Genomic DNA, 12,542 nt, shown 5'->3' with positions numbered 1-12,542 from the left:
GAGAGTGCACTTCCTACTGGAGTTTAATTATGCAGCAATTCCTTCTTTATTCCTTTATCTTATTGAGATTTTGACCACACATATGCATACACCTACCATGGGCTGGCCCTAGAGTTGTCTTTTGTTGTTTTGTTTTGTTTTATTTTGGTTTTGCTATAGGGCACATGTGCTCACCAATGGGAGACAGAGAGAGGGAGAAAGTGAGAAATCACGCCCCAGTGGGGATGGCTATGCCACAATCCCTTCTCCTCCGTCTCCTCTCAGGATTTTAGGCATGCACACACACACGCACCCAACATGTTTTCAAGCCACCAGCTCCGGGACTCAAACTGTGCAACTGGCCATGTGGGATCCAGCACCTTAACCTCCATGCCACTGGCTAGCTCCCTATAGTTACCTTTTGATAATTGTTTCTGTTTTGTTCTGTTTCTTCCTTTTTTTTAAAAGAATTATTTATTTATTAATTCCATTTGCTATCATTATTTTTTTTTAATTTGACCAGAGAGAGATTAAGGGAAAGTGAGAAAGCTAGCCGCCAGGACCAGGACTAAAACTGCAGTCAGTCATGTGAGAATCCAGCACCACAGAGTGAGAGAGAGAGGGAGAGGGAAAGTGAGAAAGCAAGCTGCCAGATCTGGGACTTGAATTGCATTCGGCCCTGTGGGAGTCCAGAGCCCTTAACCATAATACCACGTGCCAGTCACTGTTTTGTTCTATTCTTAATTGCCAAAGGGTACATATGCTTATCAGAGAAAGAGAAAACGCACCCAATGGGGCATGGTCATGGCCCCAGTGACTTGAAAAATACACTGGGCTCATATGTGCAGATGCCCAAAATTCCAACAGGATGGAGAAAGGAGAAAGACTGCAGCATGACCACACTCCATTGGGGGTGCTTTCTCCCTCTTCCTTTTTCTCTGTCTCTGCTTCTCTCTGTCTCTATTTGGTAAGCACATGTGCCCTTTGGCAAAAGAAAAAGAAAGAAAATAATCTAGATAAAACTGAAAGTGTACTGAGTATTATATCAACTGACAACTAGTGAGGAGTTTTATCTATTTTGCTTGTCTATTTAAGCTTTATATACACACGCTTTTTTGGAAAATACATATTTCTGAATACATAAACAATTTAAATATATTTATAATCATATATAAATTATATACATACATGCAGAGACACAAAAATACACACTTTCTCTTTCTCTCTTATTTAATTAATTTTAGCTTTTTTTTTTTAACTTTCAGATTGTGCATACACTCATCAGGGAGAGAGAGAGAAAAAGAGAAAGCACCACCCCTCCCAGCAGGGCATGGTCATGCCACAATCCTTTTGCCTCCAATTCTCCATCCCATCAGGAATTGAGGCATGCACACACATGTCTAGCATGTTTTTCAAGGTGCCAGGGCCAGGATTCAAACAATGGTCAGCCATGTGGAATCCAACTCTCAGCACTTAGCCACTGTATTATAGAGCTGGTCCTGCGCTTTTCTTATTGTTTTATTCTACTTTTTATTTTGCTTTTCTTTTTCTGCTTTTTTTTAAGTTGGCATTTATCTTGCTAATATTTTTACCTTCCTTTAATTCATAAGAGTATTTAAAGTTACTAATTTCCTCTGAACACGGCCTTAACTTTATTGGGATTTGGATATGAAACAGTCTCTTGGGCCGGTCCCACAGTCTAGTGGTTAAGAGAGCTAGATCCCATACAGCCAGCCATGGTTTCAAACCAGCCCAAGCGACTTGAAAAACACACTGGACATTTGTATGTGTGTGCATGTCCAAAATCCTGAGAAAGTGGAGAAACAGAGAAGGAACTGCAGCATGACCATGCCCCATTGAAGGATGCTTTCTCCCTCTAGCTAGCTCGCTCTCTCTGTCTCTCTGATCTCTCTCTGGCAAGCATACATGGCTCTAGCAATTGAAAAAGAAAAAAAGAAAAGAAAGAAACAAGACTGAAAAAAATGTAAATCCTTAGGAAACATAGAATAATAACAAAAAATGGGGACCAGCAGATGGTGTAATGGTTATGTCACTGGACTCCCATGTAGTTAACCACCATTCAAGTCCTGGACTCAGAGGCTTAAACTCACACTGGGCACATGTGCGTGTGTGCCCAAATTCCCAAGAGAAGAATGGAGGAGAAGGGACTGTGGTGTGGTCATCTCCCCTGTGGGCTGATTTCTCACTTTCCCTCTCTCTGTCTCTCTCCAGTGAGTACATGTGCCCTATGGCAATAAACCTTAAAAAGAGAGAGAGAGAAAGAAAGAAAAGCACCATTGGATTTGAAAATATTCTTAATGACCCTTCACAGAGTGAACTAATGGGAGAGCTGCACTTGATGGTAGAGTACAAGCTAGGTTTATTGTGACACATGTGCCTGCTATGGAAGTGGTGCTACGTGTTGTTTAGGTCATTTTTTTACTGTAATTTCATGTACACAAAATTAAAAGTACTGACACCTGAGAAGTTTTGCCTAAATAGTATCAGTCATCATTTGAAATTATCTGGGTCTTTTGTTCACAGCTGTGAGACAGTTTAAAGCACTAAAGGGAAATTATCTTAAAGTTCCTAATTTATATTAAGACAATAACTTTCTTTGTCTTAAGAAGAAAAGTCTGCTTATGAATATTATAAAACTACCTGCAGTTTTGGGACCAGCAGTTGGTGTAATGGCTATGTTGCTGGACTCCCATGTAGTCAACCGCAGTTCGAGGCCTGGGCCAGAGCCTTAAACTCACGCCGGGCGCGTGTGCATGCGTGCCCATGATCCCAAGAGGAGAATGGAGGAGAAGGGATTGCAACGTGGCCATCCCCCTTGAGGGGTGATTTTTTGCTTTCTGTCTCTCTGTCTCTCTCGGTCTTTCTGCTGAGCACACATGCCCTATGGCAAAAACCTCTCAAAAAAAAAAAACTGTAGGTTTTAATTCAACCCATTTTCTAGATATGCCATATATTTAATTTTGAATAATCATTATCAGCATTTGAGTCTTCAGACTTCATAAAAGCATTTTTTGGAATAAATATTTGTAATTGATTTCATTGACAACACTTCAAATTGAATACAGCATAAGATATTTATACTTTCATCTTGATTCAGTATAGTCCATTAGTATTCAGAAGTAATATTTGCTGTATTGAAGCTATTTTAGAATTACTGCTATTTAATTCTTTCAGGTTTAAAAGTATAAATTCAGAGATTTTGACCTTGGGTTTTTTTTGGAATAAAATAAAGCAACCAGCAGATGTAGGTGAAACTGTTGTACTTCGCAGATTTAATATGTATTTAATGTATTACCAGCAATACTATTAAAGAAATGGAGTAAGACTCCTTTTCTTTGTTCTTCATTTATATATTACAAGATGCTTAAGTTTTAAAAGTTATTAGAACACTCTCATACATACTGTGCATTCATTACCAAATTCTATAAAAATTTACTTAAAAATTTTTTAATGTAGTAGGCTCTATTTTTGTAAATTGAAAATGAAGTATTTGTAAATGACACCTTATTCTCCCTGCCTGAACTTACAGAATCCAAAAATTCTTATTGAATCTGTTTTAATTGGAATATATGTTTTACTTTTTTTTGGAAGGAGATTTTTGTGATCAGGTGTGTGCGCTCGCCAGAGACACAGAAAGCAATAGATCACCTCTCCCCCACAGGAGAGGTGGGAGGATGACCATGCCACAATCCCCTCTCCATTCTCCTCTAAAGATCTTAGGCATGTACACATATGTGACTGGCATGAGGTTTAAACCACTGGGTCCAGGACTCAAACTGCAGTCGACTATGTGGGCATCCAGCAATATAACTATTACACCATCTGCTGGTCCCATATATTTTACTTTTATGGCAACATAATTACATGCATATCTTCAGTAAGAATCTGTCTTCTATCTTACCAGGGCATAACTGAAAACATCAGATATACAACTAAAGCCTTTTCTGGAATATCACATTAAGAATGATGTTCATTTCATCACATGTGACCAGATGCTTTTAGAAAACTAAGGTTGACCTTAAGGAGCCAATGCCTACTTACAAAGCCCTCCTGGGAAAACTGGTCTGCTAACTGGCCTAGTACAGCCTGCCTAAGACAAAGCAGTAATCATTTTATAGGCATATATTTCCTTCATAATTATAGGGCGCCTATTTTTAGCTTAAGCAAGATTAATTTTCCTTGCTGACACTTCTCCACAATGTTGTTTACTACAATATGACACTGTGACAAGTAACATCATTTCCATAAATCAGGTGTCTGTCTTTTCAAAGGATACTTTAAGTACTTTCCCCTGTGTGCATGCATAAACACCTGTAATCCCAAGCAATGCTGACAGCACCCAAGGTTCTAGTACAGACTGTGCTAATTAGTGGGATATATTTGTACAAATCACTTAAGCATGAACTTTGAGTTTCTCCTCTGGGAAGAGAAGACTAGACTAGATGGCCTTTTAGGTGTCTCTAAGCCATGCTTTATAATCTCTCGGCCATTCCTTTCTTCTATGTAAAAAGAATTTCATGCAATATGATAATACCTCAGCACAAATAAGGGCAAGATCTAAAAACTGAGATTAGCTATTACAAGAAAAATGTGATAAGATGAAATGTAACAGAGACTGAAATAGATTTACATATACTAGAATGGCTAGACCCCAAAATATGATTTAAAAAAAAAGCAAGTTAAAAATAAACAAACCTGTCCCACTTAGATTCAATTAGAAGATAGTATGTTTCAGTTCTTGAGATGTTCACCCCATTTCTCCCAAATGTAAGAACTTTCTCTTCTCTGAATTGTGCCCTCCACTCCCATAGGACTGAGGATGTGAGACTGGACCATGTCTTAGTCTACACTCCACCTGCTGCTTGATTCAAGATGGTGTCAAGCTCTTAGGATGAAAGTGGTGAGAAAAGTTCAGTGTCTTCTCTGAAGTGGTACAACCTTGTACTTCTCTAACTCTCAGAATGTTACCCCTATGCCAGCTTTATTGTGCTGCAGCTGGGGAGTACTGGATGTATGAAATTTGTAGTTTTGGAGTAGAGTTCCTCTCACCTTTTCTGTGCTGTGGAGGGCTCTAGAGTAACTCCCAGTTTAGATAATTGACTCATTTTTTATTTCTCTAAGCTGAGATACAGTACTCCAGAAAGTTCCACAATCTTATTCTTGCAGCTATTGGTCACTTCACTCTACTGCTGAAAGTGCAGTCATTTATCCAATGTTGTCTTTCTTCCCAGAGAAATGTGCAGTGGGTGTTTCTATTCAGCCAACTTGATTGTCCTCCCAGAGATGGGTTTTAAGCATTAAATTTCCCATCTTCCCAGGTCACAGTATCCTTAATAATGCTACCTTTATTGTCCACCAATACTTGCCTTACAAGTATCAGCTTCTGAGGAACTGAACGTGGGTTTGGCCACTGGCCTGGACCTGCAGCTAGTTTGGTTACAAAAAAAGAATGTACTCAAAGCCAAAGCCAAAGCCAAAGCCAAAAAAAAAAAAAAAAAAAAAACTTAACAATAATAATAATAATATCTCCAGAGCATTTAACTAACTTTGGCTTTTTAATTAACTACAACTTTTAATTTCAGAGTTGAATATCTATGACTTACAAACTATATTTGACCCTGAGGATATAAATATGAAAAACATTATAGATCCTATGTCTTATCTCTAACAATCTTTTATATTGCTGTCAAAGTCATAAGTTTTGTAAAACAAACATCACTCTGCACTGACCTTTATTCATCAATTCTCAGTGCCAAGAACAGCAGTCCAGACATAGAAGGCTTTTCACAATATCATTCTTGCTTACCTTTTTTGCCTTATCTCTTGTCTTTAATTGTTTTTTAATCCATGAACAGTATTCCATTTTGTATATACTCACTCTTATACCCTGGCTTCTACTAAAATCGCTGCATGCTAACTCAAGTATGACTTCACTTGAATGGACTATCCTCTTTTAAATTTCATTGCCCTCACATGTCAGTCTATCTTACCAAAGTGTTTTTTTTTTTTTCACTCACTCAATCCTATTAGCTCTTTAAGCACCAAATGAGATATCAACTCTTTTTTTAAATTTTTATTTGTTTTCTTTTTTTTTTCTTTTTGGAGAGGTTTTTTTTTTTTTTTCAGTGTTTTTTGTTTTTTACTATAGGGCGCATGCGCTCGCCAGACAGAAAGAGACAGAGAAACAGAAAGTGAAAAATCAGCCCCCAGGAGGGATGGCCACACCACAATCCTTTCTCCTCCATTCTCCTCTCAGGATCTCGGGCACGCACGCACACGCGCCCGGCGTGAGCTTTAAGCCACCGGGTCCAGGATGCGAACCATGGTTGACTACGTGGGAGTCCAGCAACATAGCCATTACGCTAACTGCTGGTTCGCCCCCCCCCTTTTTTTTTTGACCAGAGAGACAGAGGGAGAGAGAAAGAAAAAGGGAAAGCTGCCAAGTCCAGGACTTGAACAGTGGTGGGCCATGTAGGAGTACAACACCTTAACTACCACGCCACCTGTTCAGCCCCAAAATATCAACTCTTTTAGAAGACCTATTCTGAGGCCTGAGAATTATAGCTCATCTTCATATTCATATTCATATAGGCAGTCATTATATATACTGTAGAGTATTAATATCATCTAGCCCCCTAGACCAAAATTTCCTTCAGTCAGTCAGCTCAGTGTCTGATCACTATGTGCTCAAATAAATTTTCCTAAAAGAATAAATTGTTAAATAAATAACACTAGAGGGAGGTGGTCATATGTCTGTCTTCATTTCTTTAACTATTATTATTTATTTCTTACTAACATATAATAATTATACATATTTATGGCGTGCAGGGTGATTTTTTAAGCACATGAATTTAATATGTAGTGTTCAAGTTGGGGTAATGCATTTAACTTTGTGTTGGGAACATTTAAAATTCTCTTTTATATATTCTAAAAAATATAATAACTACAGTTACCCCATTGTGCTATAGAACACTAGAATTTATACTTTTTATCTAATTGAAATATTGTTTTTGTTAATCAACATCTTTCCATCCTTCCTTCCCCTCTACCCTTTCAGTAACCACTACAGCATTTTCTACTTTTATGAAGACAGCTTTTTTTAAGTTTCCACATATGAGTGAGAGCAGCCATTTTTCCTTCCGTGCCTGGATTATTTTACTTAACATAATGTCCTCTTGGTCTATCTATGTTACTTTAAATGACAGGATTTTATTCCTTTTAATCATAAGCAGTATTTCTTTTTATACCACATTTTCTTCATCCATTCATCTCTTGATGGACACTTAGGTTGCTTCCATATCTTGGCTACTGTACAGAGTGCTATAACAGATACTGGAGTGCAGATATGTCTATTGCGTAATGATTTCCTTTTCCAGTTGATACTAGATGTAGCTAGTAGAGGGATTGCTGGATCATGTGGTAGTTCTCTCATTTTTTGTGGCACCTCCATACTGTTTTACATAATGGCTTTACTAATTTACATTCCTACCAATAGTGTAAGAGTTCCCCTTTCTCCATATCCTCACCAGTATTTATTATTTTTTTTACTTCTTTTCTTTTCTTTATATTCAACCATGATATATCATTACATCATACAAAATGAATTCTCCTAGCATGAATTCATTGTATATTAGTCCAGTCAAAGATATTACCATACACATTATCATCAACAGATAATTTTCCATTTTTGTGTCCCTTAAATGTTTTGCTTCTTTCTTTTTCCCCTTGATTCCCACCCTCCAACTCTGCCCCACTTCCCATCCTCCCACACTGTCTAGTATCCACAGTTGCTCTCCATGCTTTTATACCTTTCAGTCCTTCAGTTTCTGCCATAGAGTGCAGACATTCAGTATAAATTAAGTAGTATACATATAGTATACATTAAGAAGCATTCAATGCCTCTTGTTTTTAAAGAATTATTTATTTATTTCCATTTGTTATTGTTTTTTTTTTCCTTTATTTGATGAGAGAGAGGGGGAGAGAGAGAGAGAGAGAGAGAAAGGGAAAGTGAGAAAGTAAGCCACCAGGTCCAGGACTAGAACCATGGTTGGCCATGTGGGAATCCAGCGCCCTTATCCACCACGCCACCTGCTGGCCCCTCAATGCCTCTCTTTTATAGTCTGACTTTTTGCTTAGCTTAAATCTTCCATATTCATCCACTTTCTATCTAATGCCAGACTCTTGTTTTGTTTTTGTGGTTTTTTCATGACTGAGTGGTGGTCCATAGTGTATATGTACCACACTTTTGCAATCCATTCATCTGTTCATGGACATTTGGGTTGGTTCCATGTCTTAACAATTGTGAATGATGCCACAATGCATATGGATGTGCAAGTGTTTTTCTGACTGAGTGCTCTCCTGTCCTTTGAGTAGATAAACTAGGAGTGAAATTGCTGGATCATATGGTAGTTCTATCTGTAGGTCTTTGAGGAACCTCCATATTGTTCTCCATAGTGGCTGTACTAATTCATATTCCCACCAACAGCATAGCAAAAGAAACAATAATTAGAGTGAAGAGACATCCTAAGAATGGGAGAATATATTTGCAAACACTCCACCAATAACCAAAACGTACAGGTAACTCAACCAGCTTACTCCTCAAAACAATAATAATAATAATAATAATAATAATAAATCCAACTAACAAATGAGCAAATGAGCTGAACAAACCACTTTCTAAGGAAGACAAATGAACACCCAAAGAGCATATGAAAAAATACTCAACATTCCTTATAAGAGAGATGTAAATCAAAACCACAATGATATACCACCTAACCCCAGTCAAAAGGGCTAATATTAAAAAAATTAAAAATAATAAGTGTGAGCCAGCAAGTGGTATGGATGTTAAGGCACCAGATCCCACATGGACTTCTTTTTGAGTCCCAGACCTAATGGCTTGAAAATCATGCCAGGCATGTGTGCCCAAAATCCTGAGAGTGTAGAAGGGATTTCAGAGTGGCCAAGCTCCCTGAGGGTGATTTCTCATTTTCCCTCTCTCTCTCTCAGTTCCTTTCAGATGACTGAAAATGTCCTGTAGCAACAATTAAAAAAATAAACTTATAGTTTATTTTGAAGTCAGGTAATGAGATACTTCTGCTTTGTTGTTCTTGCTCTGTTGCTTTGGCTATCTTGGGTCGTCAGTGATTCTACACAAATTTAATGATTTGTTGTTGTTGTTTTTCTGTGAAGAATGCTACTGGTACTATGATATCCCTTGAAGAGGTCCTTTTTATGTTGAGTTTATTTTGAGACCTTTGGGCTTCCTGGATCTTGATATCCATTCTTCTTTTTATAGTGAAGAAAACATTAAAGATCTTACTCCCAAATTCAGGATCAGCAGGTAAAACATATAAAGTTTTCTGACTAAATTATATATCCTTTTCTACTGGAGTTTCTCTTCATTTCATATTGAGTAAGAAAGATTACAGATGAGGAAGAACATCAGGATTGGGGCCAGCAGGGGCAGTTAGGAAACGTGGACTCCCACATGGGAGTGATGATTAGAGCACTGGACTCCCACATGGCAGACTGTGGTTCGAATCTAGGAGCTAGCAGCTTACTTTCTCACTTTCTCTCTTTCCTGTCTCTCTCTAGTGAACACAAGTGACCTCTAGCAAATTAAATAATAATAATAATAAATTATTTTAATTAAGTAAATAATTGTTTAAGAAAAAACAAAGAAGAAGAAAAAGAAGGAAAATCAGGACTACCAAAGCCCCAATGAGAAGAGAGGTAAAGTCTAGAATTCATGACTGTCTACCAGCATACACCATATCCTTGGGAGAAATGCAAAAGAAAGGAGTCTAGAAAGTAGGATGTCCCTACACATGAAAAGGCGAGTCATTTTTCTCAGAGGGATAAAAATGAAATTTTCTATGTTGATCAACTTGTATCAATTTATTTTATTTCATTTTATTTATTTTTAAAATAATTATTTTATTTAACTTTACTTATCTATTTATTTTAATTTGACCAGGGAGGGACACAGAGAGAGACAGAGAGAGTAAGCAAGAGAAAGTGAGAAAGCAAGCTGCCCGGTCTGGGACTTGAACTACTGTCAACCACATGGGAGGGAGTTCAGTGCCCTTAACCACTACACTACACCACCTGAGGGTCCCACTTATCCAATTTTTTAGAGAGAGATTTTTGCTATAGGGCACATGCATTTGTCAGAGAGACAGAGAAACAGAAATCAAGAAATCACCCACCTGGGGGGCAGGAGGGATGGTCATGCTGCAATCCCTTCTCCTCCATTCTTCTCTTGGGATTTTGGGAATGCATGTACATGTGCCCAGCATGAGTTTTATGCCACTGGGTCCAGGACTCAAACCATAGTCAGCTACGTGGGAGTCCAGTGGTTTAAACACTACATCACTTACTAGCCCAAATTTTATTCTCTTTTGTTGTTGTTTGACATATGAGATTGGGGACCAGCAGTTGGTGTAATGGCTATATGACTGGATTCCCATGTAGTCGACTGCAATTTGAGTCATGGACCCAGTGGCTTAAATTCACACTGGGCACGTGTGCATGTATGCCCAAGATCCTGAGAGGAGAACGGAGGAGAAGGGATTGTGGTGTGGTCATCCCCCCAGGGGGTGATTTCTTGCTTTCTGTCTCTGTCTCTCTGTCTTTCTGGTGAGTGCACACGCCCTATAACAAAAACCTTTCCAAAAGAAAAAGAAAAAGAAATACGAGATTCATCCTAGACACTTTGCACACTAGAAAATAAATTTATGTACTCTATATTTTCCAAAAAGCCCTCAAAAGTTCTTTGTTTTTGTTTTGGGTTTTGTTTTGTTTTTTTTTTTCTTTCTCTCTTTTAAAACTTAAAGCAGCTTTAGACACAGTTAACATCGTACAGGACTATTTATCTTTCTGTCTTGAAATAAATTTTAAGTTATTTTCTTTTCCATTTAGTGCAATTCTTCTCAAGCTTTGACTAAGAAATTGAAAGCTATGAACTAATAAGAGTATAGGCAATATAGCATTGGCATATGCTTATCACTCAATATTTTTCCAGTTCTTCAGTGTGAAAATTTTGAACACAGAAAAGTTAGAAGAATGAACCAGATAGATTCAATGCTAACTTTTTTCATATATGTCTTAGAAAACTTGACCCCTAAATATTCCAGCATTGCCTACTAAAAATGAGATCATTCTCTTACATAACCCTAGTATTTTTTATCACATCTAAGAAAATTAAAAATAACTACCTAATGCTATCTAATATTCTATTTTCAAATTTTCTGAGTTACCTGATATGAATATTTTACGATTTACTTTTTTTAAGACTTGAATTCTCTCTCTTTATTTATTTTTTTTTTGAGAAGTTTTTGCTATAGGGCACATGCGCTCACCAGTCAGACAGAGAGAGACAGAGAGATAGAAAGCGAGAAATCACCCCCCAGGGGGGATGGCCATGCCACAATCCCTTTTCCTCCATTCTCCTCTTGGGATCTTGGGCACGCACGCACGCACGCACGCACACACGCCCGGCGTGAGTTTTAAGCCACCGGGTCCGGGACGCAAACCATGGTTGACTACATGGGAGTCCAGCGACAAAGTCATTATGCTAACTGCTGGTCCCAAGACTTGAATTCTCTTAAGTTTTATTAATTACATTTGTTTCTCATAACTTTTTAGCCTGTTTGAATCTGGAGCAGTTCTGCTTTTTATTTCTTTTTCATAACATTGAATTTTTAAGGGTCTGAGTCAGCTATATTGTAAAATTTCTCCAATTTTTGTTTTGTGTAATTTTTTTCTTTGTAGTCATTTAACTTACCTCTCTTTTTCTCTCTCTTTCTATGGTTTGTATACATCATAACATGAAATTAAAGATTGGATTAGATGCTTGTTAAAATGTTCAAGAAGAACACTTGACAGCTAAGACTATGTACTTCACATTTGTAACACACCACACAACACATGGTATCACTGAATTCCGCAAACAGTGATGTTAGGCTTGGGTATTTTGTTAAGATTATGACCAACAGATTACTTTGCTTAAGTATCAGTTTCCCCTTTGAATTTAGCTAGCAATATTATGGGAGAGATGATACATTAGCATAGAAAATCTGTATGGTTCCTCTGAAAAGCAAATTTACCAAAAACTTTTACCAATAATTTTACTATTTATGGTTTATTGATGCTACAATCAATTATTACATTGAAGAATGCAACAGGGTGGGTTTTTTTAATTCTATCATTTCTTTTATTTTGATTTGTGAAAAAGAGTTTTCTCTCAACAATCGGGGATAAATTATAGATTCTTGCTAAAAGAGTAAAAAAAGATTCTGAGATCCTTTTAAAATATTAACTTCAAAGTAAATCTTGGCAAGATAATTATCTCTATTTGGGGCAAATGAGTTTTTTTAATTTATGTTAGATTTAAGGGTAGTCAGCTTCTTTCTTTAAATGTGCTACCTATAGGGGCCAGCAAATGGTATGATGGTTAAGATGATGGACTCCCACATGGTCAACCACAATTTGAGTCCTGGACCTCGTGGCTTGATTTCTCACTTCCTCTCTCTCTCTCTCTC

At 37.5% G+C, this 12,542-nt stretch overlaps 1 protein-coding gene across 2 annotated transcripts in view; it reads right to left on the bottom strand.

The window, feature by feature from the left end:
* Window positions 1–12,542, bottom strand: part of SH3BGR (SH3 domain binding glutamate rich protein) — a 79,582-nt gene that overhangs the window by 29,990 nt on the left and 37,050 nt on the right. The window lies entirely within an intron of this gene.

This window comes from Tupaia chinensis, unplaced genomic scaffold, assembly GCF_000334495.1.
Source record: "Tupaia chinensis unplaced genomic scaffold, TupChi_1.0 Scaffold000574_1, whole genome shotgun sequence".
Lineage (NCBI taxonomy): Eukaryota > Metazoa > Chordata > Mammalia > Scandentia > Tupaiidae > Tupaia > Tupaia belangeri.
This window is presented reverse-complemented; position numbering and strand designations above follow the sequence as displayed.